This window comes from Apodemus sylvaticus, chromosome 6, assembly GCF_947179515.1.
Source record: "Apodemus sylvaticus chromosome 6, mApoSyl1.1, whole genome shotgun sequence".
NCBI lineage: Eukaryota > Metazoa > Chordata > Mammalia > Rodentia > Muridae > Apodemus > Apodemus sylvaticus.
Window position 1 is genome coordinate 102,186,197 of NC_067477.1, and position 25,001 is coordinate 102,211,197.

The window sequence follows — 25,001 nt, forward strand, 5'->3', positions numbered from 1 at the left end:
CTCTGCTGGGCATGCACCACCACACCCAGTCCTTCTGAAGCTTGTCCTGCTTGGTCATTTCACTTATCTTCTCTCTGCTCTAGCTTCCAGGATTTCTGACACCTTCTCTTCTGCATTGTGTTTTCTTTGGGTCTAATCTAACGTATGATACATATATTAGAGTCTCAATTTAGTATCTTTCACTTCTTTTTCATTCTCAAGTAACCATTTTATCAGTTTGCTGTAGATTTTGCTTCTCCGATGAGCCTCCCTATTCAAATCATTCCCCTAGATTTTTCTCTCTCCATCACACTCAGAACTTTTTTCTATCCCAGGAGGGGAAAGGGAGCTGTTAGTCATGAGCTGCTATCTCAGGAACTCTCCCTTCTCTGGAAAGTTAAAATATTTAATTCTTGTTGCCCAGCTCTACAAAGCTTTTCAAATGTCTTTAGCTTTCTGTGGTCTTTTAGGAGGACATTTTGTATGGCTGTAACCTATTCCTTCCTGTGTAGCCCTGGTTCCTCGGTGCAGTCTATGGCTGCTGTCTCACTGTCTCTGATTATTTTCTTGTCTCTGTCTGGAAAATGGAAAGAAGATTATTATCCTCACCAAATCCAGTGTGTCTGAGGCTTGGAGGTCTCCAGGGAGGAGGGCCTTTTCAGTACTGACATCAGTGTAGTGCAGAAGACCCATTGTCTATAGCATGCCTTGGTCTCCTTTTATACACACATGCAAAAGACTCCAGTGAGCTGTTGGAACTGCAGATCTAGGATTCTAAAACCATCTTTCTATGGTGCTCCATATCAAGCCTTGACCTCAGGCTTAGTTGAATCTGTTCTGTGATGTCTATTGTCCCACAATTCCTTTGAAACATTGATCATAACCCATCTCATGATCTACTGGGATGCTCCGATTCTGGTTCAGACATATTGTAAGGTCCAGCTCTTACTCATGTTTAGTCCTGTAGTATGACCTTGCCAGAGAATATAGTCTCATTAACATAATGGAGGAATTAATTTACTTAAGTGTGATTTATGGAATTAACATTCAAAACTTAATAAGCATCTACTATCCTCTGGTTTCTTGCTATGTGCAAGAAACACAGAAGAGAGGAAGGCTGCTATTACCTTGTCTTCATATGCTACATGGCAAAATGGGGAAGCAAGAGGAATGAATGACTCTCGTGAGTACTTCATCGTTTCTTATGATTCAGAAAACACAATCTAAAAGAGTTAAAGGACTGAATAGATTGCTCAGTGGGTAAAGGCGCTTGTTGCAGATTGTTGGTCCGAGTTCAACACCCAGAACCCACATGTAAAAATGCAAGGAAAGAACCAACTCCTATAAGGTGCCTGCCTGCCTGTCTGTCTGTCCATTTGTTCCTCCCTCCTCTTCCCCTCGCCATCCCGCTATGTCCCTCCTCCTTTTCCCCTCCCTGTTTCCCCATTCTCTTTCTCTCCCTCTCTATCTTCTCCTCCATCTCCCCCACAGTAAATAAAAAAAGAAATAAAAACTTTAAATACAAATCTCCTCCACATTTCTTGTCTAATAAGTGGTGGAAGGAAGCTTTCTGAGTGTACCCTGGGAGTTCTCATGGTTGTAGCTCACAGGTGAGTCAAAATGAATTGACTTCAAAGGGAAAATGTCTCTTACAGAAATTGTGTCATTTCTTTAGAGCATCCTTCTTCCCATCACTTTAAAGCCCTTCCTGCTGTTGCACTAGAGTGACATTCTGAGAAAGAATTCTGCAATGATAGAATGATCTTCTGTCTGCATTGTGCATTATGCAAGTGCAAGTTTTTTGGCTTTTTTCCCTCCCATGTATCCATTTTTCTTAATATTTTTTTGTTTTGTAATTTGAGCTTTTCTTTTTATCCCCCTCAATTCCTGATTATGGTTTCCAGTTCCGCTACTACTCCTGGTTGCTCCCCCAGACCTCTGCCCCTTACATATCTGGATCCACCCATTTCCCATTTCTTATTAAAAAACAAACAGGTTTCTAAGGGATGACAATGAAATAAACTATGATAAAATAAAACCTAAAACTTTGGAGTTGGACGAGACAAATAAAAGGAAAAGAGCCCAAGAGAAGGCATAAGAGTCAGAGACCCATTTACTCAGAGCGAACATTAGTTTCATAGACACATTGATTCTCTGAAGCAGCTGAGATGGGGGTAGATTTATCAAAGAGTTGGGTTTCTAATTCCACAGAATACATTTTAGCAAGGCTTATTAAGTTTATAGTAGCTGGCTACCATATTGGATAGCAGTCATTAAAGCCCCAAATGAATACCTTCCTATTAATATTAAAGATACAATCTGTTAGCAAAGTAAGCAAAGAGAAATGATTTCTTTTTTCCCTTAAAATGAGATCCTCTCCATTGTAATCATGTCTTTCACAGGAAACAGCTTGGATTTTCATCTCTTTTCGTCAGCTGAAATGTCAAGATACCTCTATCCTCTGCATTCAAGACCAGAGGTTCAGTTCCTATAAGGAACTGGAAGCAAGGATACCCACACATTCCCTGCCTCTGAGCCCTGTGCTGGGTGAAGGGGAAGGCTGTGGACTCAGTCTTTTAATTATAGTCATGAATATGAAATAATGTACATAAGAGAAAGAGCTGGGCCCAGCTCCACAATGTCCCCCAGCTTAGCCACCTACCTGCCTATCAGAGAGACATTTTGTGTTCTTTGGGTCTGTGAACTACGACATCTATGAATGAGAAAATGCCCCTTCCAAACAGCCACCCTCTGCCTATCTCCCTCAATAGAAACCTATTGTGGTTATAAGTGTTTATAAGTTTCTGCCCTTCCCCCCTTTTCTACATGTAGGAAAGCTATAATTTAGAGAGAAAATTGTGGGCCCACTCGTACATGTATCATTTGTTTTTCCATATTCCATGCTTATTTTCAATCACCCTTTCTATGGAATCTTCAGCATCTGAGATTCTTTCTTCTATCTCTTGTATTCTGTTGTTGATATTTGCATCTCTGTCCCCTGATTTCTTCCCAAGGCTTTCTATCTCCAAAGTTGTCTCCCTTTGAGTTTTCTTAGTTGTTTCTACTTCTGATTTTAGATCCTGGATGGTTTTGCTTAGCTCCTTCACTTGCATGTTTGTGTTTTCCTGTAATTCTTTAAGAGATTTTTGTGTTTCCTCTTTCACGAGCTCATCCTGTTGACCAAAGTTCTCCTGTATTTCTTTAAGAGATTTTTGTGTTTCGTCTTTCATGACCTCAGCCTGTTGACCAAAGTTCTCCTGTATTTCTTTAAGTGTTTTTTGCATTTCCTCCTTGTTGGCTTTTGTATTCTCCTGGATTTCTTTCAATGATTTTTGTGTTTCCCTTGCAAGGGCTTCTAACTTTTGATCCATTTTCTCCTGAATTTCTTTAAGTATGTCCTTCATGTGTTCCTGTACCAGCATCATGACCAGTGATTTTAAATCCAAATCTTGTTTTACTGGTGTGATGGGGTATCCAGGACATGTTGGTAGAGGAGAATTGGGTTCAGATGTTGCCATATTGCCTTGATTTCTGTTAGTGACATTCCTGCGTTTGCCTTTTGCCATCTAGTTCTCACTGGTGTTAGTTTGTCTTGTCAGTGCTGGACTCACCAGTGCAAGCTGCCCCTTCCCAGTTGGCCTCTGGTGCACAGCTTACCTCCTGCACTGCTTGTAGACAGGGTGCTGCTGCCCAGGCTGTTCAGATCCCAAAGCAGGCACCCGATGGCTCCCGCTGGGGCCCGCTGGATTCACTGGAGCACACTGACTTCTCCCAGCTGGCCGCCCGGAAACCCAGCTAGCCACTTGCAGGACTTGGAGATGTGGTGCTGCAGCCCAGGCTGATCTGGGCAGCAGAACTCCCAACCGGGTTGGTGCACACAAGGCTAGCCTAGCTGCTCAGGCCCTGAGTCTAGGCAAAAGCCTGGCAGGCCAATGTCGGTGCAAAGTTCCCCTCAGCTGTGGGTGTTAATTGGGTGTGTCAGGTGGCTAGGATGGTGGCGTGCGCGAGTTCCCTGAGAGTGCTGGGAGAGTCTGCTGGGCTAACAACCTCCTGGCCGGGTCGGCACACAGATGGCCCACCGAGCAGCCCAGGGCCTGGGGGCAGTCCAGGGCCTGACCGTCTGAGACCCCTGCTATGTCCGCCTTGGGCTATGCCTGTTAGCTGGTTTGGTTTTGTCTGCTAGTCTCTCTGGCTTCCCGTAGGCAAAATGGCGGCGGTGCGCGCTGGCCCGGGCAAACAAGCTCCTGGCTGGGTCGGCACACAGATGGCCCACCGAGCAGCCCAGGACCTGGGGGCAGTCCAAGGCCTGACCGTCTGAGACCCCTGCTATGTCCGCCTCGGGCTATGCCTGTTAGCTGGTTTGGTTTTGCCTGCTAGGTCTCCCTGGCTTCCCTTAGGCAAAATGGTGGTGGTGCGCGCCGGCCCGGGAGGAAAAAAACCTCCTGGCCGGGTTTGCACCCCGGTGGACCCCCGATCAGCCCAGGGCCTGGGTGCAGGCCAACGCCCGTCGGGCTTAGACCCCCACGATGTTGGTCTCGGGTTATATTTGCGTACCTCAGTCTGATTTCTCTGGCGACCGAGAACCAATATGGAGCCCTCGTAACTGACTGGCGGGAGGCAGAGTTCTGATGTGGCTTCTGTGTGGTGAAAGGCACCGTAAATCCGCTGCTGCTTGCAGCCTGGCTGGCCAGCGATGGCCAGTGGCCGTGGGCTCCGGGTCTGCCTGGACCCTGTCCGCTTGGTTCTACTGCTGATGGCCCTTCCTCTCAATCACCCTTTCTTACCATCTCTACCCCAGGCTCTTGACTCTGATAATTTCTACTCTCCACATTAAATGTTGTATACCAGGCTGAGCAGCCACAGGTATTCTGGGATGTATAACTACCCTGCGATAGGTACCCTCCATAGAGAAAAATCACTAGAGACAAATTGAGTTCCAAAAGTCACTTCATTGCTCTGACAATCTCCCACATTTACTCCTGGTTTCCTTGTGGATGCTGAAATAATATTTCAGTCCATACCATTTTAGGCAAGCAGGACTGCTTTCTCATCCCTCCATATCATCTATAATCATCCTGTATCTTTCTCCTCTTAGAGATTAGATGGTAAGGTTGCAGTGAGACAACCGGTTGCAGCTCTGTATTACTGTGGCCCCTAAAGTTCAGTTGTCTCTTGAATCTGTGGTTTCTTATCCTTGCTCTCATTGTGTGAGGTCGACCATCATATGGATATAGAACACAGTAATTTCAGAAATAACTTGAGTCTTAAGTAAATTTTATTAAATAATTAATACAGTTTTTCTCTTTATTAATAGTTATTGCCAGTTATTTGCTATTGTTCATCTCTAACCATGCCTTATTTGTAACTTAAAGTCTCATCCACGTAAAGATGAGATTAGGCATGGTCAGGAAGGAACAGCCACTGAGGTATAAGTTAAACACTTGCATCTCTAGCTTTACCTGTCAACTCTATTGTCTATTGGTCTGAGCAAACATGTTTCAGCAACCATAGACCAAATCCCAGGGAGGATTACATCTACACAGATGGCTCCTGGGAATAAACACACTCCTACAGGAACTCATCTTCACCTTTCTTACAATGGAAACTTTCCTTGGCAGAGCAAGAGGAGTGTGATTAATTCTAAGAGCACAGGGCATTCACCAGATAATGTTATAGCTTTATGTCAACTTGACAAAAGTTAAAATCATCTGAGAAGAGGGATTAACCTCAATTAAGAAAATGCCTCTACACACACAGGCTGGACCTAGGCCTGCCCACACATATGTATCAGATGCAGGGCTTGGTCTTCAGGTGGGTCCCGAACAACTGGAGCAGGAGCTATCCCAAAAGTTGATGCTTGTATGTTGGATATGCTCTTCAAGCTGGGCTGCCTTGTCTGGCCTCAGTGGGAGAGGATGTATCTAGCCTGGCAGACTTGATGTACCAAGGTGTGTGGATACCCAGGGGTCCTTACTCACTCAAAGGAGAAAGAGAAGGGGGAAGGATTGTAGGAAAGAATGACCACCAGGAGGGGCACAGTGAAATATAAAGTGAATAAATAAAAAGAAAAATAAATTAGTGGGGCACCAAATCTGTAGGGCATTTTCTTAATTAGCGTCCAGTGGGGTAAGGACCCAGAGCATTGTGCATGCTGCCATTCCTGGGTTGGTGGTCCTAGATTCTGGGCTGAGCAAGTCTGTAAGCAGCACCCACCCCTCCAGGGCCTCTGCATCAGCTTCTGCCCCCAGGTCCTTTTCTTGTTGAGTTCCTGTCCTGACTTCCTTTGATGATAGACAGTGACATAGAAGTATAAGACACATTAACTCTTTCCTCCCCAAGTTGCTTTGGAAATGGTGTATTTCCAAATCACAGCAATAGAATCCCTAACTACTGAGATGGACTGTAAGCTTTGATGAAGACAGGGATCCTATTGGCTCTCTCTAGCATCAGTTACAGGTCTCAGAAAATAAACTTCTCCATGGTAAGGAAAATACAGTAGTTGCAATTCAGGATGCATACCTTTAGATGTTAGTTGATTCTTCCCTGAAGCCTCCAAATAAATATTATTTTTAGTACAGCTGTGTAACATATTTCTAGATAAATTTGAATTCAAGAACATAATAAAACACATTGCCCTGCATTGTGTGGGCAGGTACCATCTAACCTGCTGTGGGCTGGAACAGAGCAAGAAGGCAAACTGTAAGGACACTTAGAACCCTTTTCTTCTGCACGCAAGAGTGGGGCATAGGTCTTTCACTTTGTTCTCCCCCCTCCTCTTCCTCCTCCTCCTCCTCCTCCTCCTCCTCTTCCTCCTCCTCCTCCTCCTCCTCCTCCTCCTCCTCCTCCTCCTCCTCCTCCTCCTCCTCCTCCTCCTCCTCCTCCTCCAGCTTCTCTTTTCCTTGGACTTGGCTTTTATGACACTGAATACCTTGGATTCAGCATTAAATTCACAATGGAATTTTACCATCAGCAATAGGACTCCAGCTTATGGACAGAGAATTTTCAGTTCTCTAAACTCATAAACTGAATTTTCATGCTCTCTTTTTCTTATTCCCTTATTCTCTCTTCATATGTCCCCATGTAAGTATATATTTATATATAATAATATATTGACTATTCTTATGGAATTACATATAACCCTATATATCTCTGTGTTGTGCTTAATTACATGTAATAACATGCAAAATCATAAATTCTCAAATATATGATATATCCCTTATTCCTGTGCTGAATCTTAGCAGATATGCCATTTCATTTGATCCTCTCATATGTTTAATTAAACAAATGGAATTCTTTGTGGTTACTGGAATATGGCTTCAAAGCAGCATAAGGCAGTACGCGTAACTAGGGTCCAAGTTCATGGAAACCAGTCCCTCGTAAAGCTTCTGTCTCAGTAAATGTTCTCAGTAAGACAAGCCTCCCCCAAAAAGGAGGCTGAACCACTCAGTTTTCGGTTGCTAGGAGATGAAGCACAGTTCCTCAAAACAAACAAACAAATAAACAACAAACAAACAACTGAAACTAAGACGAAAGACCCCATCCCAGGTGGGCAGGTTCAAAGTGCTGTTTCTGTCACTGTATGTGGTGGAGGGCTGCTCAAAATGACTCAGCAATCTAGAATTGTCCACATGAGCACAGGTTAAGGAATTCCATTTTAGCTTAAATGGAGTCCTTTAGTTTTACTAGAATGTGTCAAAGTACCGTGGCAGCAAACATATGCCAGAGCACCTAAATGCCTTTAATGCTGTTTGTTTACTGCAAGATGTAGTTCACAAAAGAGGAATGGTGTGTGTGTGTGTGTGTGTGTGTGTGTGTGTGTGTGAAGTGGTGGGAGTGACTTTTCCTCCTTATTTCTTTCTGCTCCTATCATTTCTAGTCATAGGGAAATCATCATCATGAGTCTCTAGTTTGGGAGACACCCTGGGCCTCACCTTGGGTGTGGCTCGCAGGGTGATATCGCTTTGGTTTTCGCTTGTTTTTATGTGAGCTGCAGTGTTCTGAGGGATAACTGCTCAAAGGAAACTGACAGTTGAAGATGAAGGTCAGCTCCCAGAAGCTCTCTGTAGAATGTGATAATATCTGTCCATACCAGCAGAGCTGCAGGAGCCAGAGGACAGTTACGCTGATGCAGAGACCTCCCAGTAAAGATAGTCTTGATATATGGACAAAGAGAGCTGAGAATTGCTATGTGCTGATAACGCAGTCCCTGGTAACAATCCAACTGAAATGCCTGTACCACTGCTCTGAGGACCAGATATGTATACTTCATGCCAGCACTCCCGCATCTGCACAGTCCTTTCTTCATGCAACTTGCTGATCCCCCAAACCCCACACATGATCCCCTCACCCGATACACGGTTATCTTCCTTACACATCATTAAATCATGATCAGATCTACAGATGATAAAAAAAGAAATCCAGGCTATTGTCTCTAATTTCTTCTACAGTGAAGCCCAAGTGTCAAGGCTTGATGAACTACCCTCTGAGACCCACCTGAGCTGGTGAACCTGCTCTGACCCTGCCTTGTTCCACTGCCCTCAGGACACAAGATGTCACCTCGTGAAGCTGTCAAATGTCTACCAAACAGACCTGTTCCTGTTCAGGAGATCCCTTCCTCTGTAATGTCTTCCTCATCATCTTTTCCTTGTTCATATTTCCCTAATTTCAAAGGACTATCACTAAGGTTTCCCTAAGTATAAACTGGAAGGTACCTTTCCAGTCTCAATAGGAGCTTTTTACACTGTTTGGGAAGGTGTCTGTCTGTTTGCAAAATCCTTACGGCTTGAGGCTATTAGACATAAGTATGCTCCATCCTACTTTTTCCTGCTCAAACACTGAGGTTCTCTTCTGATCCACAATTTGCGCACCCATTCATGGGGGCTAGTGTGGTGGCTCATACAACGTAATGGAGCTAACCGGTGTTTAAAAATACCACCTGATACTGCATTCAAGTAGTCTAATGCACTAATTTGAAGGTACACCTAGAAAAGACAATGCCATTCTTTCTTCTATGGCACATTAGCGTTGCCATCCTGTTTTGTTTTCTTTTGTTATTATGTGTTTGTTTTTTAAATCATGGAACATTTTTATTTTGTATTTACTTAAAGAGCTCTTTTAGACTATGAGTACTTATTTGTAACATCATATTACTTACGCAATCTCAAAAGACAAAATAGTAAGGGTATCCTTAAAACATCTCATATTCAAAATTATTTGTCTAAAACAGTTTTATGTTAGTTGTTATGTATTTTCCCCATAAATCATTATCCTCCAAGCCACCCAGAACTTAGTTGCTTTTTAATGTGTTTTCAAGCTAATTGCACAATGATGCAGTGTTTTATGTTGGTGATTATTCTTCATCTTTATTTGTTTGTGTTCTTATTATCACATAATTAGTTGTTTTATTGTGAAATTTTCATTTATGGATTTTGATCATTCTCATTCCCATTACCCTGTCTTGTCCCCTGACTTCTGCTGTGATCCCTTTTTCTTCCAAAGGAATCCTCCATCTACTTTCCTGTCTCACTGTCCTCCCTCCCTCCCTCCCTCCCTCCCTCCCTCCCTCCCTCCCTCCCTCCCTCCCTTCCTGGTGCTGCAGAGGGTTTAATTGGGATTATTTATTGCTGCACAGGTGAAGGGTTATTTACAGATGCCCAGGCTGCTTACTCATCATTGTTACTAAGGAAGTGCTCTCCTCCCCCAGAGGTATTTGAACTTGCTCAAGGTGTCAGCAAGTAGCCTCCGGGGGCTGGAAGGATGGCTCAGCACTTAAGAAGGCTTCTTTCCTTTCCCAGAACCTATACTGGGTGACTCACAAACTGCCTATAACTTGAACATTATTGGATCTGACACCCTCTTCTGGCCTCTAGGGCAACTGTGTACATATGGCAAGTGCATGCACACATACACACACACATGTACATGGATACACACACATACATACTCACACACACATACACATACACATACATATTTATTATTTTTACAAAACTCCAAAAATTAAAAAAAAATTCTTTCAGATGACTAGGATCTGTGTTTATTCCTCAAATAGTTCCTATGTGGTTATCAACACCACCACCATAGTACTGATACTAACTTCCTGACTGCACACAGAAGGCAGATCTGCCCAAAGACCACATTATAGCATAATAAACATAAAAACTTAATTAGAAAGCAGCAGGGAAAAGGTTAGATTGACATATGCACAAGCCATTTGTCCCTTTGTCTCCAAAACCCAGGACAGAAAAGAGAAATTTCTAAAAAAGAAGTGAATCAGAACAGTACTGTAAACTGGGGCAGAGTAGTGTTATCTAAACAGAAATTCATGAAATATACATTTCTATATAGGACAGACACTCTCAAACCAGAGGAGCAGAGACCTCTATTAAACTCACATTTAAAGAACATAACGGAATGAGCCAGATGTGGTAGAACACACACACACACACACACACCTTTGCAAGTTCATGAACTTGTGATGCTGAGGCAGAAGGATTGGAAATTCTAAGCCAGTTTAGGCTCTATAGTGATACCCACCCAGTAAATAAATAAATAATTTAAATGAAGGATAGATCTTTTACTAAGGCATGTTTAAGGAATAAAAAGTAGTTCACATAGAGAAAGAATTAGAACAGTAACTTTAAAAAGACAAGAGAGCAAATACCATCTCTTCTAAATAGTCACTTTGATCTTAAACATTAACAGTGAGTAAGAATTAGTGGGGCAGAAATACAAGTAGAAGACTCCTTAGGTGAAAATTAACAGGCTAGGAGATCAAGTCATGAAATTCCTCCAGAGCACAGTACAAAAGGGATAGGAAGTGTGAGTCAATGAAGAAGAAATGTAGAGACATAAAGGAGATGTCTATGAGATTCTGCATTCAAGAAAGCATTGTGAGTGTATAGCACATAGCAGAAGAAAATGAGAGCATATTTTGTCTTTAAACTTGCAGATTCACAGAAGTGTCAAAAGAGTGGAAGAAAGCCAACAGCCTTCCACTGCCCCACAGTAGTGGGATTTGAGAGCCAGCCTAAAGCAGGTTGGGGTGGGGAGGGGGTGAGCCAAGATACAGAGACACACGGAGAGAACTGAAGTTGCCACACCATTGGTTAAAACTACTGTTGTAGTGAGATTGTTATTGGTGGCCCAGGTCACTGACAGCAAATGAGAATTTAGGTTTAAAGTCCTAAGAAATAGAAGGAAGAATCAGAGAATTTATTTTCAGGCAAGACATGAGATTACTTCTATTTACTGATGGTATGCTGTCATACACAAAAGACTCTGAAGATCCATCAGGAAATTCTAGAACTAATAAACACCTTCAGAACAATAGGAAGATGCAAAGTCAAAATATAGAAAATGTTAGGTTTTCTAAATGCCAATAGTGAACACTCTGAGGCTGAAACTGGAAAGATAACCTCACTTCCCTTAGCTTAAAAAGTAAAATGCCCAGAAGAAAGCTACTTGAGGATATGAGAGATTTCTACAATAAAATTTCTAAAGAAATAAAAGAAACTGAAAATATCACAAAAGATCCTATGCTCATGAATGTCAAACATAATATAGTAAGATTACTGACTGATCAAAAACAAATCTACAGATCCAATGCAATTCCCATTAAAATTCTAATGAAAATTTTAAAGATATAGAAAAGGCAATCCTAATATTCATGTAGAGGCCTGAAGACTCCTATTAGCTAAAACAACTCTCAGCAAAAAAACATTGCTAGAGGTATCACCATTACCTATGACTTCAAGTTACAGTATAGAGTAGCAAACACGATAGAAAAGGAGATATGTAGATGATTGAAGGAAAATGAAAGTTTCATAAGTAAACCAACACAGTCACAGCTAAATATTTGCACTGGAGAAAAGAAAGTCTGTTCAACAAATGGGACTGGGGAAACTGGGTGTCCATGTGTAGAGGAATTGAACCAGATACTCACGTCTCACTCCATGGAAGGCAATTCATCCTGTATTAGGAACATTAATGTAAGACCTGACATTCTTAAATGGTTAGAGAAAAAATGGGAAACACTCCAGTCCAATGGTTGGGTGTAAGTATCTGGCGCATCTCAGTCAGCTGCTAGTAAGTTGGGAGACCCTATGGTTGAATCAGGAGAATCGAAGAAGCTGAAGGGGAGAGCAACCCCATAGGAAGACCAGGAGTCTGAACTAATCCAGATCCCAGGAACCTCCCAGAGACTGAGCCACCAACCAGAAGCATACCCAGGCTGCTCTGAGGCCCTGGCACAAATATAACAGAGGACTGCCTGGTCTGGCCTCAGTGGGAGAAGATGCATTTAACTCGCAAGAGACCTGAGGCCTCAGGGAAGGGAGAGGTCTGGTGTGGGAGAGCCTCTCTTGGAGGCAAGAGGGAAGAGGAATGGGTTGAGGAACTGTGGGAGGGGGGACTGGGAGGGGGCAATGACTGGAATGTAAGTAAATAAAATAATTTTTTAAAATGGGAAAACTTCATGGTATAAGCATTTGACAAAGACTCTCCAAAAAGGCCTCCATTCACTCAGGGAATTAAACTGAGAATTGGCAAATGGGATTGCAGGAGACTCAAAAGGTCCTGCACAGCAAAGAAAATACTCACGTGAAAGACAGCCCAGAGAAGAAGTTGCTAGCTCTACAACTAAGACTGAATTCAAGTCCCAGCACCAAAATAATAACTAGAAAGGGAAACACTCTCTAAACTGGAAACTTGCTGGGAAGAAAGAAAGGCCGTTAAAAGAGGAAGGTGTGCAGATGGTGTGGAATATGTGGAAAGTGCTGAACCTTACCTAGGATTAGATAATTAAAATACCCACTCACCAATGGGCAAATTAAAACAAAACAAAACAAAACAGCAAAACAAAACTGGGCTATACCACTAGCCCAGTGGAAGCCTAGAAGGAGACTAGAGCAGGACGCAGGAATGCTGCAGACAGGACGCCTTTCTCCACTCTCTTGGTATTGGTCTAAGACAAAGCCTGGTGACACTACTGGCATTGGGGAAGGGGCTTTCCTGGTTTGTAAAATGTATCTCCTATTGTAAACATCATGACTTTGGCTTGTTTCTGCTGAAAAGGAAAGAAAGATACCTACTTTAGACAGTCAAGTAATCTGACTTATCAGCAAAACAAAGGACAGAGAGATCTCGAGATTGCCTATTCAGCAAGCATACAAGTTAAAACCCATGCAAACAGCATAGCGCGTGCGCATAGCCACTGGTAAGGAACTAATGCTCCTGTGGCCAGCCTCACACCCAGGACCATGTGAGCACCCCCAGTTATGCACACTGGCTTACAAAACAGAAACAAAAATAAAACAAAAAAGAAATGAAAGTGGATGGGCACTTAGCGGGAGGAATTGCAGCTGGGACTGGTGGATGGAGGAATGGCGGGTGTGGGTGACTAGGATGGCTTTGTCTACATGTGTGAAGTTGTCACAAAATAATAAGAAACAAAATATTATCAAATAAAGAAATAAATGTCAAGAATTCAGACAGGTAATGTTGTGAAATGGTGCTTGGCAGAACATAATAGTTGTAGAAATCTCAGGATGAATTACAAATACATGAAAATAACATGGTGACAGTTAGGACACCTGGTGACGTTTAGGATACACTAACCAACAAACACTCTTGAAATGGTTTCTGTTCAACATCTGTTGATGATGCTATAAAGTCTTTAGTTTTCCTAAATGCTTGTAATAGGGATGGGAAGCTTTCCCCCTTAAAAATGATGCTTGACAACCAACAAATTGGGAAAAGATCTTTACCAATCCTATATCCAATAGAGTACTAATATAAAATGTATACAAAGAACTCAAGAAGTTAGACCCCAGAGAGTCAAATAACCCTATTAAAAAATGGGGTACAGAGCTAAGCAGGGAATTTTCAACTGAGGAAACTCAAATGACTCTGAAGCACCTAAGGAAATGTTCAACACCCTTAGTTATCAGAGAAATGCAAATCAAAACAACACTGAAATTCCACCTCACACTAGTCTGAATGCCTAAGATGAAAACCTCAGGGCACAGCAGATGCTGGAGAGGATGTGGGGAAAGAGGAACACTTCTCCATTGTGGGTGGGATTGCAAGCTGGAACGACCACTCTGGAAATCAGTTTGGCGGTCCTCAGAAATTAGTCCTCAGAAAATTAGACATAGTACTACCTGATTACCCAGCTATATCACTCCTGGGCATATACCTAGAAGATGCTCCAACATGTAATAAGGACACATGCTCTACTATGTTCATAGCAGCCTTATTTAATAGCCAGAAGCTAGAAAGAACCCAGCAGAGGAATGGATACAGAAATTGTGGTATATTATACACAACGGAGTACTATTCAGCTATTAAAAACAATGAATTCATGAAATTATTAGGCAAATGGATGGAGCTAGAAAGTGTCAATCTGAGTGAGGTAACCCAATCACAAAAGAATGCACATGGTATGCATTCACTGATAAGTGGATGTTAGCCCAAAAGCTCAAAATAAACAAGTTACAATTCACAGACCACAGGAAGCTCAAGAAGAAGAACTGAAGTGGAGGTGCTTTGGTTCCTCTGAGAAAGGGAACAAAATACTCACAGGAGCAACAAAGGAGACAAAGTGTGGAGCAGAGACTGAAGGAATGGCCACCCAGAGACTGCCCTACCTGGGGATTCATCCTATATACAGCCACCAAACCCTGACACTATTTTGGATGACAAGAAGTATATACCAAAAGGAACATGTCATAGTTGTCTCTGGAGGGGCCCTGTCAGAACCTTATACATACAGAGGCAGATGCTAGCAGCCAACCATTGGACTGAGCATGGTGTCCCCAATGGAGGAGCTGGAGGGTGGTCTGAAGGAGCTGAAGGGGTTTACAGCCCCATGGGAAGAACAATGATGTTGACCACCCAGATGCCCCAGGACTCCCAGGGACTAAACCATCAACCAAGGGGTACACATGGTTCCAGCCCAAAATGTGGCCTTGTTAGGCATCAGTGGGAGGAGTGGTCCTTGGTCCAGTGAAGGCTCAATAGATGCCCCAACAAAGGGAAATGGGAGTGGGTGGGAGTGGGTGGGGGAGGGGCATATACTTGGAGGCAGGGGGTGGGAGGAGGGGCCCGGGGTTTTTGAGGAGGGGGAAACCAGGAATGATTTTAGTATTTGAAATGTAAATGAAGATTATACTCAATAAAAAACATGATACCTGAGTATAAAACCTTTAAGAATGAGCTTTAAGGAGCTAAAGAGATAACTCAGAGAATAAGAGCACTTGTGGTGATAGTGAATGGGCCCAAGTTCAAATCCCCAATATTTATATAAAGGCCAGGCATAGCTCTGTAGGTCTGTAATCCCAGCACTGGAAGATGGAGACAGGTGAATTCAGGGAAGCCACTGGCCAAGCAGCCTGGCAGAATGGTGAGCTTCAGGTTCAATGAGAAACCCTGCCTCAAAAAATAGGATGGAGAGTGATAGCAGACTCCTGATTCTACCCCTAGCCCTACTCTGGCCACACACACACACACACACACACAGACACACACACACACACACACACACACTCATTCACAAACACATACACAAACACATACACATATATAAACACACATATACACACAGACCCTATATACTCAAACACATACGCATACACACACACACACACACATAAACACACAGAGGCATGACATTCACATGAAAAGTACAAGAGATCTGTGATGAAAATATTTGAAGAATATAAGCAAATAAAATAATTATTGAACAAGAAGGCCTGGTGTCATAATGATGCTAATTTTAAAAGGAATGTACACTATTTCACAGAATTCCCATGAGGAGGTAGTGAATGTTCTTAACATTCATAAAGAATAATGACAAAGGCCTTGTTAAACTCTGACAGAAGTAAAGGTAGAAGGCACTACACTTGTGATATGCTAATCAAATACAATTAAGATGTCACCATCTCCAGATAGGAATGGATTCAAGGTCAGCTGAAAAACCAGGCTGGAGAGACAGTTCTGGGTTTAAGAGCACTTGCTGCTCTTACAGAGGACTTGAGTTCTAAGCACCCACACTGAGCAAAACACTCATGATCATACGCACCATTAAAATTAAATCTTAGTGCAGAAGAGGGTCCCTGAAAATAATAAGACCTCTGTCAGAGCCTGCAGTTTAATTCAGTTGAAATAATGCACTATTTAATTTCAGCGACCAAACAACTAACATAACTACTGTTTATTTTAAAATCTTTAAAAATTAAGTGTCTGAAAAAATAAAACAACTGTAAACATTTAATAATATATGATCTAGATAAAATCTCAATGTACCAAGAACTTTGTTATGACTTAAAAGTTGCGCTGAAATAAAGAGAGAGGAAGAAGAAAAGAAGCAAAAGATAAAGCATTTCCATATTCAAAATAAATCATGGTAGCAGCTAGCATAAACCATGTGAATTAATGCATTAAAATTGGGGACAATGTAATGGTTCTATTGCATAATGGATTAATTTCTGAAAGAGACAAAGGATATAAGCAAAGAAAAAATTAGACAACTCTAGAGGAGTAAGGTGTAATTGTCAAGGATTATGGTTTTAAAAATTCAATTTTCCAAGCCTTATACATATTTCATCTGACTTATGGGGATTTTATATTTTCATCGTGTTTTAAAACCTAAGCACCTTAAAGAATTTTTTTAAAAATGAGATTTTCATCTCAGAAGTCTTTAACTTTATAATTTTAACATGTCAAGGTTATTGTGCCAGAAAATTTAACATGGATGATTTCCTATGAATGATTTACTGGGAACACAATCCTAAGTGCAGAGATAACATGGGAAAGCTTCTTTCAGAACAGATGAATCTTCTCTGTCAGGTCACACAATGGTCTCAGCTTAGTTTTGCTTTTCTGGTGATTTTCTTGCAGTCATACCATCTGCAGAGGACTGAGTCTCCCACAGGACCCACTGCACAAACTGTTGTGGACTTAACATTACCGATGCCTATCCATCAAACAGTATCTTTCCTAGGAAACTGCCTGGAGGTAAAAATGCCAGTGACTCCCTTTCTCTCTTAGATTTTAACAACCTGGTCCAATTTTTATAAACTTTAATTGTGAGTTTCTTAGCCCTGTAAATGGTTAGGGATGGAAAGGGGCATTTCCCTTTCATATTTATCTTGTGTGTATGTGTGTGTATGTGTGTGTGTGTGTGCATGTGCACATGTGCAAGCATACCACAGCATGTGTAGGAAGGTTGGAGGGTAACCGGTAGGTAACCTATAGGAGTGGATATTCTCCTTCACAGTGGGGGCTCCAGGGATTAAACAGGTCAGTTCCCAGGTTTGGCAGCAAACACTTTTATGTCATGAGCCATCTCCACAGCCCTGAGCATCTTTTGATAAGACATCCCTGGTGAGTTGAAAGATGCCCAAATAGACAGAGACTCTACAATCAGAATGGGGAAGAACAGGAACCAGGAAGGTTTGGAATCTTATTATCTAGGTGTGCATGTCAGCAAAGCCCAGGTGTGTTCCACAGAGACCTAAATTTCCCTCTAAACTTAGGCCATTTTTTTAACTCTGTCAAGACAACAACAACAACAATGACAGAGACGGCTCATAAGCATGGACCATAAAAAGGGCAAAAGGACATCGTCTAATGACAACCATACCCTGCAAATCTCTTGGTAACTTCCTTGTCAGGGTTATCAAGGGTCTCTTGTTGGTTATTCAGTGATGATAACTTACAAGAGAGATGATTGTATCTTTATCACTGGGTAAGTAACTTAATGTGAGTCAGCTGGACTCTCTCTCTTCTCTCTCCTGATTTTCCAGTCAGTTAATGCTACCCAGAGTGAGTCACAGATGGCTTGATATTTTTTTCAGCTCTCTTGACTGTAAAAACAGAATCTTCACTCCACTTCCCTCTTTAGCTGAGCGCCACCTTCCCTGTGGGTGTTGCTCCCTTATTTGAAGGAATTTTCAAATGTTAGGGTTCTGGATATCTAGGGTTAATTCCTATTTGCCAAATTCTCCTTTAAACTTGAATGCTGAAGATGAAGAAGCCACACCTTAGCATGCTCACTAGAGAGTGTGAATGGAGAGGAAGGGGTTTGTCTCGCTCCCACTGCCTCCCTCCAGGCTGGGTCCGCCTGCCTCTGATCCCCACCTGCCCCAGGTGTCTCTTTTAAAGAGCAAAGTTGTCACCTCAACTCCTTCATCTACCAGCTTCTCTCTAGCTCACTTCTTGTCCCCTTTCCTAAACTTTTCTATTTTCAATTGTGCTTTGTCCATAACTGCGTTTGCTAGAAACAATCACAAAGTTAGATATTAAGATGTAAAAATCCAAATAAGAGTTTACAAACATCATACTTGGAAAGACCAGTCCTGAAAATAATGTTACTAGTTACAAAACTTGGTTCTTCCCATCAAACCCTCGAGTTAGTCTCTCTTTCCCATAGGTCATGTGGCTAATGTAATAGCATGTAGGATTCACCAAAGGAAGAACCTGCTTTACAGCCAGGCTGGGCTTAATGCAAAAACGCCATGAATGACTTCTCTAAAGCAACCCCCCTGTCCTTCCCTTGGATGCTTACAAGCTGTCCCATGACCATGTGCTGCCTGCTACTCTTACGTTTCAGTTCAAAAAGAAAATTGGCATTTTCCCCCAGTTCCTAATAAAGCTAAGAACTAAATATGCAGAACTGAACCAAGAAGCTAAAACTAACATGCAGAAACTCAATCAATGTGCCTAGTGTAACCCGTTTCCTCAAGGTGAAATTCCTGCAATACTTCACTCCTGGCAAAGTGCTCAGCTGATTCAGAGAAAGGAGAGTCAGCTGTTTTCGTTACTCCAACTGCAGAGATAGAAAGTTTTCATCCCTGATATCTGTAGAGCCATCCACAGCCCATGGACCATGTTTTTATTGACATTGTGTGTGTATACCAGGCAGGCACGTATGTGTTTAATGCGTGAGGGAAGCACACATGCCATGGAGTGCCTGCCCATGTGACAGGGCATTAGGCTGTTATATTAGGCCTCATCCTTCACCTTTTTGACACAGGCTCTGTTGTTGACAGTTGCATGCACCAGGAGATCTGGTCCCTGAGTTCTTAGAGCATTTGTCTCCCTTTCTCTTACCATGGGAGCTCTGGGATTACAGAAGTGCAGAAGGACTCCTGGCTTGATGTAGGTCCTAAGTATCCAAAGTCAGGTGCTCAGGCTTGCAGGACAAGTGATCACTACCCGTTAAGCCATCTGCCCATCAGTGTTGCTAGGTCCTACCCCAGAATGGTGGGGGAGGTTGGAGGGGTGCTCCTTTGAGTTCATAAGTGAATATGGGAGCTACAGGCCGCCCTTAAGGATCATTCCTTAATGTCTTCCACTTTGGGTTTTTTTTTTTTTGTTGTTGTTGTTGTTTGTTTTTGTTTGTTTTTGTTTTGTTTTTGAGATAGGGTTGACTCTGGGACATGGGGTTGGTGAATTAGCTAGACTGGCTGGCCCACCATGTCTGATGTATTTCATGGCTTCTTTTTATGGGGATCAGGCTCAGGTCTTCACCCCTGAGCAGGCTTTCTGGCTAAGCTTTCTTCCCAGACTCATTCAGTCATCTCTCCCTGTAGGACCAGCATCTGTCAGAAGCTCAGGTCCTGCTGCTGCTGACCAAGGCAAGAAGAAGCACTCATCCCTGGACATTTTTCCAAGGTGCTCAATACAAAGTGGATGGTTGCCGATGCCTTTTTTTCATATAGGAATTTAAAGACCATCATCATGCCAATTGGAGCATTTCTCGTCAACTCTTAATCAGCCTTGCAGAGTTGCTAAATGCTTTAAGAAACCATTTACTGGGGTACATGGTAGAGAAACAGTTTCAAACTGCAGGGGTCTTTGGTCCTTATTAATACTCAGATTTCTCTGAACCCAGAGGAAGGCAAGGCTCAACAGTTTAAGGGAGATTCAAGTGGAAACAAACAGACCCATTCAGAGCAGTGGGAACATGCTAACACTCCTGTTAAATGTTAACTCCCTTTAAAAATAAAAATAACATGGAGAGAGAGCTCTGGTGGGGGGATAGATCGCTCTCTAGATTAGGCAAATTCTGTTGTTTCAGGTGGTTAACCTTGTTGTTCCAATCCCCAGCCTGGAGTTAAAAAACAAAACCACAAGCCTGAAGGTCAGTCCTCAGCACAGTAGTCTGAATGGGGCCGTATTAACAGTAACTAAATACCTTGGACTTGGGACATTGGGACCGTGGCCCTTTGGCTTCTCAGAAGAACTTAAAGATAGCTACACAGGAACATGAACAGCTAGCTTGTTTTTCACAGGGAACTCCATAGAAATACCTCTCACAGGGCGATACTCTGAGACCCACTGTCTCGTGGAAGCTTGTTCCTGGGGTCAAGTATGTGATTGGACTAGGGTATATGTGTGACATTAGTTTTGGGCTATCCCTGGATAGGAACCTGACACAGGTACGTCGAAATGAATTTCCACAGTTCCTTCCTGTTGGCTTCCCTGGTAGCTAGAACCTCAGCTGTGTGAAATGCTAGATCAGGGAAGGACTTGCTCAGCCACGTCACTGAAAGGCCAACAGAGTAAACGCTGTCACAGCTGATGTGTTGCTAAGTTGAGAAAGTGATCATCATAGCGATGGCTTTACAGATGCCAGCTCTGGGAAATGTGACCAAGTCTCTGAGGACAGGAACAGGTGCGAGTGCAGGGAACAGAGGGAAGAAAGACATCAAGGGTTCAATACAACGTTCTAAACAAAACACACGGCACCGCAATCTCTCACCGACAGAAACAGGCATTCACATTTCCATACTGCCAGGGGCATTGGCCTTGGACATCTTCATGGGTGTGCTAACTTTTTATGCATAAACTTTTTATGCAAATTTATTCCATAGAACTTGGCTGTGTCTAGATCGAAAGCCACAGATCCACCACAGCCCACCCAGCAGGAAGCACCTGGGCAGAAGCTTTAAAAGTTATCCTGCAGGTCACATCTCAGATTGTTTTAGGACATGAATTGGTACAGAAGTACTTAAGGAGAACTTGCACTTCTGATGTCTCCAGCTATGGGGAATGGAAGAGTCAGAGGCTGGACCAGAAAACAGAGACAGGGGATTAGGTTGTGGGGCTATGTGAAAAACTAAAGGATACAATTGTCAGAGGCTGGAGAAAGGACCCAGTAATTAAGAAGAGATGTTGTTCTTACAGAGGACCTGGGTTTAGTTCCCAGCACTGACATGGTGTTTCAAAGCCATCCATAACTCCAGTTTCAGGGGCTCTGATCCCCTCTTCTGACCTTGCAGGCACCATACACACATGTGGTATACAGTCATACATCAGGTAAATCACTCATATACATAAAATTAAAAAAATAATATATCTTAGAGAATACAGTTGTAACTATGTTTGGAGGATCTGGGGACTATAAAGATGTATATCAAACAATTACACATACTCAGGTACACACACATATGCACATACATACATACCACATACCACACCCACACCCACACACATATACATACCATGCACGCAAACACACAGAGAGAGAAAGCAAGAGAGAGGCAGAAACAGAGATATTTCTACAAGAACAAAGAAAAGCATTAAAAATGGACACTAGAAATTACAAGAAAATTAAGCCGAGTGCAGAGGGCCACAACTGAAATTTTACATTCAAGAACTTAAAGCAGGTATGTCAAAGGGCAGCCATAGCTCTGGGGACATACCCTGTGCTAGGTGGGACAGCTCAGTTACAGCTGTCTTGGAATCATCTGTATATCTGCCTGTAACTCCAGCAGCCTCATTCATTCACTAAGTTATAATTAGGTGTAATTGTTTCTTTGGTCTGCTGTCCGTGCCCTAACTGTGGAAGCAGACATTTGTTCGCAGCTCCTTAGGAGAAGTCACGCCCACTGGCCCATAACCTGAGAACCTGGAAGAAGTTTATTCACACCATAATTCTGTTGAACAGCTGGGCATGTAGCAACAGGTCTGTTATTTCAGATGTATTCCATGGCTCTGACCCCAAAGCTCGGGAGATTTTGAAAATTCTAGAAATCGGGTCTCTTATGATTGTCTTACTGGGAACCGTGAATGAGTTAGGTGAGACAGTCTTGGAATCCTTCCATCTACCAGAAATTCAAATGCAGAGAAGAACTTCTCAATTATTCATTCATCCCCTGATTTAATCAGTTGTTAATGTCTGGGGAGAACTCTTTACAGGTACTGAGCTGGATGGGGAAATCAATAAGGCAGAGTCTCTTACAATTCTCCCTCGAAGAGCTATAGGAAAGTTCTGGAGAGAGCAGAAGCAGAAGCACTTGCTGTGAATGATGAGCTCCCCCAGGTGAGGTTTGAGCTGAGTGCTATGGAATAGAAACAAGCTGGCTGAGGGCATACAGTGAGAAAGATTGCTGCAGGAAGGGGGGGATGCAGTGCAAAAGGAAACATTTTTAAAATCTGAGTTTGAATTGACAGCCTGTCCTATATATCAGCCGAAGGGATAGCTGTTCTTTCTTGCATGGAAGACATTTCCTGGGCCATTAACAGGCAAGGATACTTCTAGGGCTGGATGTGAGCTCTCCCCAAGGACTGACCACCCCCAGCCCCTGCCCAGGAATGTTTGCTTTGGTCCTTTGATCTCTTCTAAAGCTCTTGAAAAGTCTGTGTGATTCTCATTAAACATTGAGTTAGAGAAACACATGTGTATTAAATGCTTATCCAGGTGTCACAATAAGCATGTGGAGAGCTAAGATGGAAGGGAAGAAAGAGGGAGAGGGAGGGAAGGAAGGAAGGAAGGGAGGGAGGAAGGAAGGAAGAGTGGACGGACAGACTGAAAGCCTGAAAGCCCCATGCCCTCTCTGAGGCCCTCATGAGTTGCTGCTTTGTGGCTTTCAGACTGAGAAACTCTGACCCTTAGTCCAGAGTGCAAAGAGAATACCCATTTGGTTTGCTGAATCTGTATTCAGTGGTACTGTGGGGCTCTGGGGATAAAAAGATGCCTTTGGTGCTTCAGTGACTGGTGAACCTCTACATGACTGGAGCTGCCATCTATTCTACACTATCCTTCTCCTAGCTTCCCTTGTAAGCAGCCCACCCTCTATAACAGTGTGGAGTCAGCATCTCTGAGAACCATTGTCTGTCAGATAGAGTGAACAGGAAGATGGTTTCTGAGCTCACTGAAGCCAACTCCAGAAGCTAACAGCTTGCAAACTAGGAAAATGATCCTAACGTCCCTTTAATGTTAATCAGGATCATAAAAAGCGCATCAGTAATCTCACCCTTTCCCCATTCCTCACACTCACCAACATCCACAAACAGTTGAGTGAATATTTACTGACACCAAGAGTTTTATTCTGCCTATGGCCCTCAAGAATTGTAAATAATTTGAAAATTATGGGCAGAGTCCACTTTAATTAAAAACAAAAAAGGGGGGTGGGGGGGCAGCTGTGAATGCTGGCTGCTATCATGCTTGTTAGCTTACATGTGTAGAATATTTTCAATTAAATAAACAGAAATGTGTTTGTTTTTTTTTTTCCAAAAGGCTATGGCATCTAAGTGAGTGGGAAGGCAACAGACACCTGACCATAGTAACTATCTAAATGCTTGCCCTCCGCCTCTAAAGGGCATCTTTTTTTCTTGCCAGAATCTGCTCCTTATCATGCAAGAGATTTGTGAGGATATAAACAGGTCCTTGGTTCTAAAGGAAATGAAATATACTGTTTCAGGTCACTCTGTCCAAATCCTAAATTAGTAGTAGATAGAAGAATCACAAGAAAACTTGAGCCTCTTTGATAGATACTGCAGGCCGATTGGGCTAGAAGTCTCCCCAGACAGCTTGGTCCAGGGATCCTGTCTCTGCCTTCCCAAGCTGGAATTTCAAATGGACTGTCATGCTCACCTGGAATGGACATGAGGTCTGGCTTCCTAACTGTAGACTCCTTGCTTCAGGAACAGGCGCTTTAATTGCTGAGCCATCTTTCCAGCCCAAAATTAGTATTTTTGATTAGAAGATCCCTAAAACACTTAACCAGATGGTGGTCACACTTGCTTCTCTTTTCTTGTCCTCTGAAGCAAAATAATAGCAGGAAATGCTTATCCCTAATTTAACTATTGCTCTCAAATGGTACAAGTGTGAAAACTGGCCAAAACCAAAATAAATATAAAGGAGATTTTAAAAATAGGCCTTTTCCCCCTCTTGTTTCTTGCATATTAAAGATAATGAAAGGGGGTGCAAAAACAAGAGAGGATGATGGGAGAAGACAAAATATCATGTTTTCTGTTGTATGTGGACTCTAGATTTAAAAAACTTTGCATGCATACATGTGCCATGAGAGCAGAAGAGGGGAGGGAAAGAGCCAGGGAGAGGAGGTGGGGGAGGGGTGGGGGAGCTAGAGAAGGACCACAGGAAAAGGAGAATGCTATATTTGTATAAACATGAGATAATGAAAGTGCCCTATTTATATGTCAATGAAAATATAAATGCAATCAATAATGAACACAGAATGATACAGAGCATTTTATTCCCCCAAATATGAAGCCGAGCAGTTGAGTGGATAGAGCAGTCCAGGTCAGACTTTTAGAAAAGCCTTGAAATAGACACCCTGGTTGGTTCTTCAGTCCTGACTCATTGTTATAAGGGTGAAGATTCACAGCTCTGTGAACCTCTGTCTGGAGAAGACCTGCATCCTGTAGCTGGGCATGTCAAAGTATTTCAGTTAGTGTCACAGTGAGTATAGCTGTGAGCAAACACCAAGAGTATGCTGTTTTAGAAAGTGGGTAACACAAACATTCTTATAGTTCAGCAACTGTGCCATGGTTGTGTAGAGAGCAGACACCACCCAAGCTCTCTGAGTGCTATCATCTTAGTAGCATGACAGGTTCTGTATTATGAGCACCAACAGCCCTAGGATTGATGCCTGTCTCCGACAGCAGCTGCTCTGACTCTGGCAGGAAGGTCACTGGACTTCTCTGCCCCTCATGCCTTCACTTATAGTTAGGGCAATGAGCTACAAGGAGAAAAAAAACGGCAAAGTCTA

The 25,001-nt window shown here is 42.7% G+C and overlaps 1 long non-coding RNA gene across 3 annotated transcripts in view; it reads left to right on the forward strand.

Annotated features, from left to right (window-relative positions):
• The window catches only part of LOC127687459 (uncharacterized), a 52,491-nt gene extending 28,959 nt beyond the window's left edge, over positions 1–23,532 (forward strand). For 2 of the 3 annotated variants that reach the window (XR_007978391.1, XR_007978390.1), the window contains 2 exons: positions 16,879–16,995; positions 19,575–23,531. This is a non-coding gene — a long non-coding RNA (uncharacterized LOC127687459). Of the gene's footprint in view, positions 1–16,878; positions 16,996–19,574 lie in introns of all 3 variants that reach the window. The other variant, XR_007978392.1, reaches the window with a different exon arrangement.
• Positions 23,533–25,001: the final 1,469 nt, after the last annotated feature.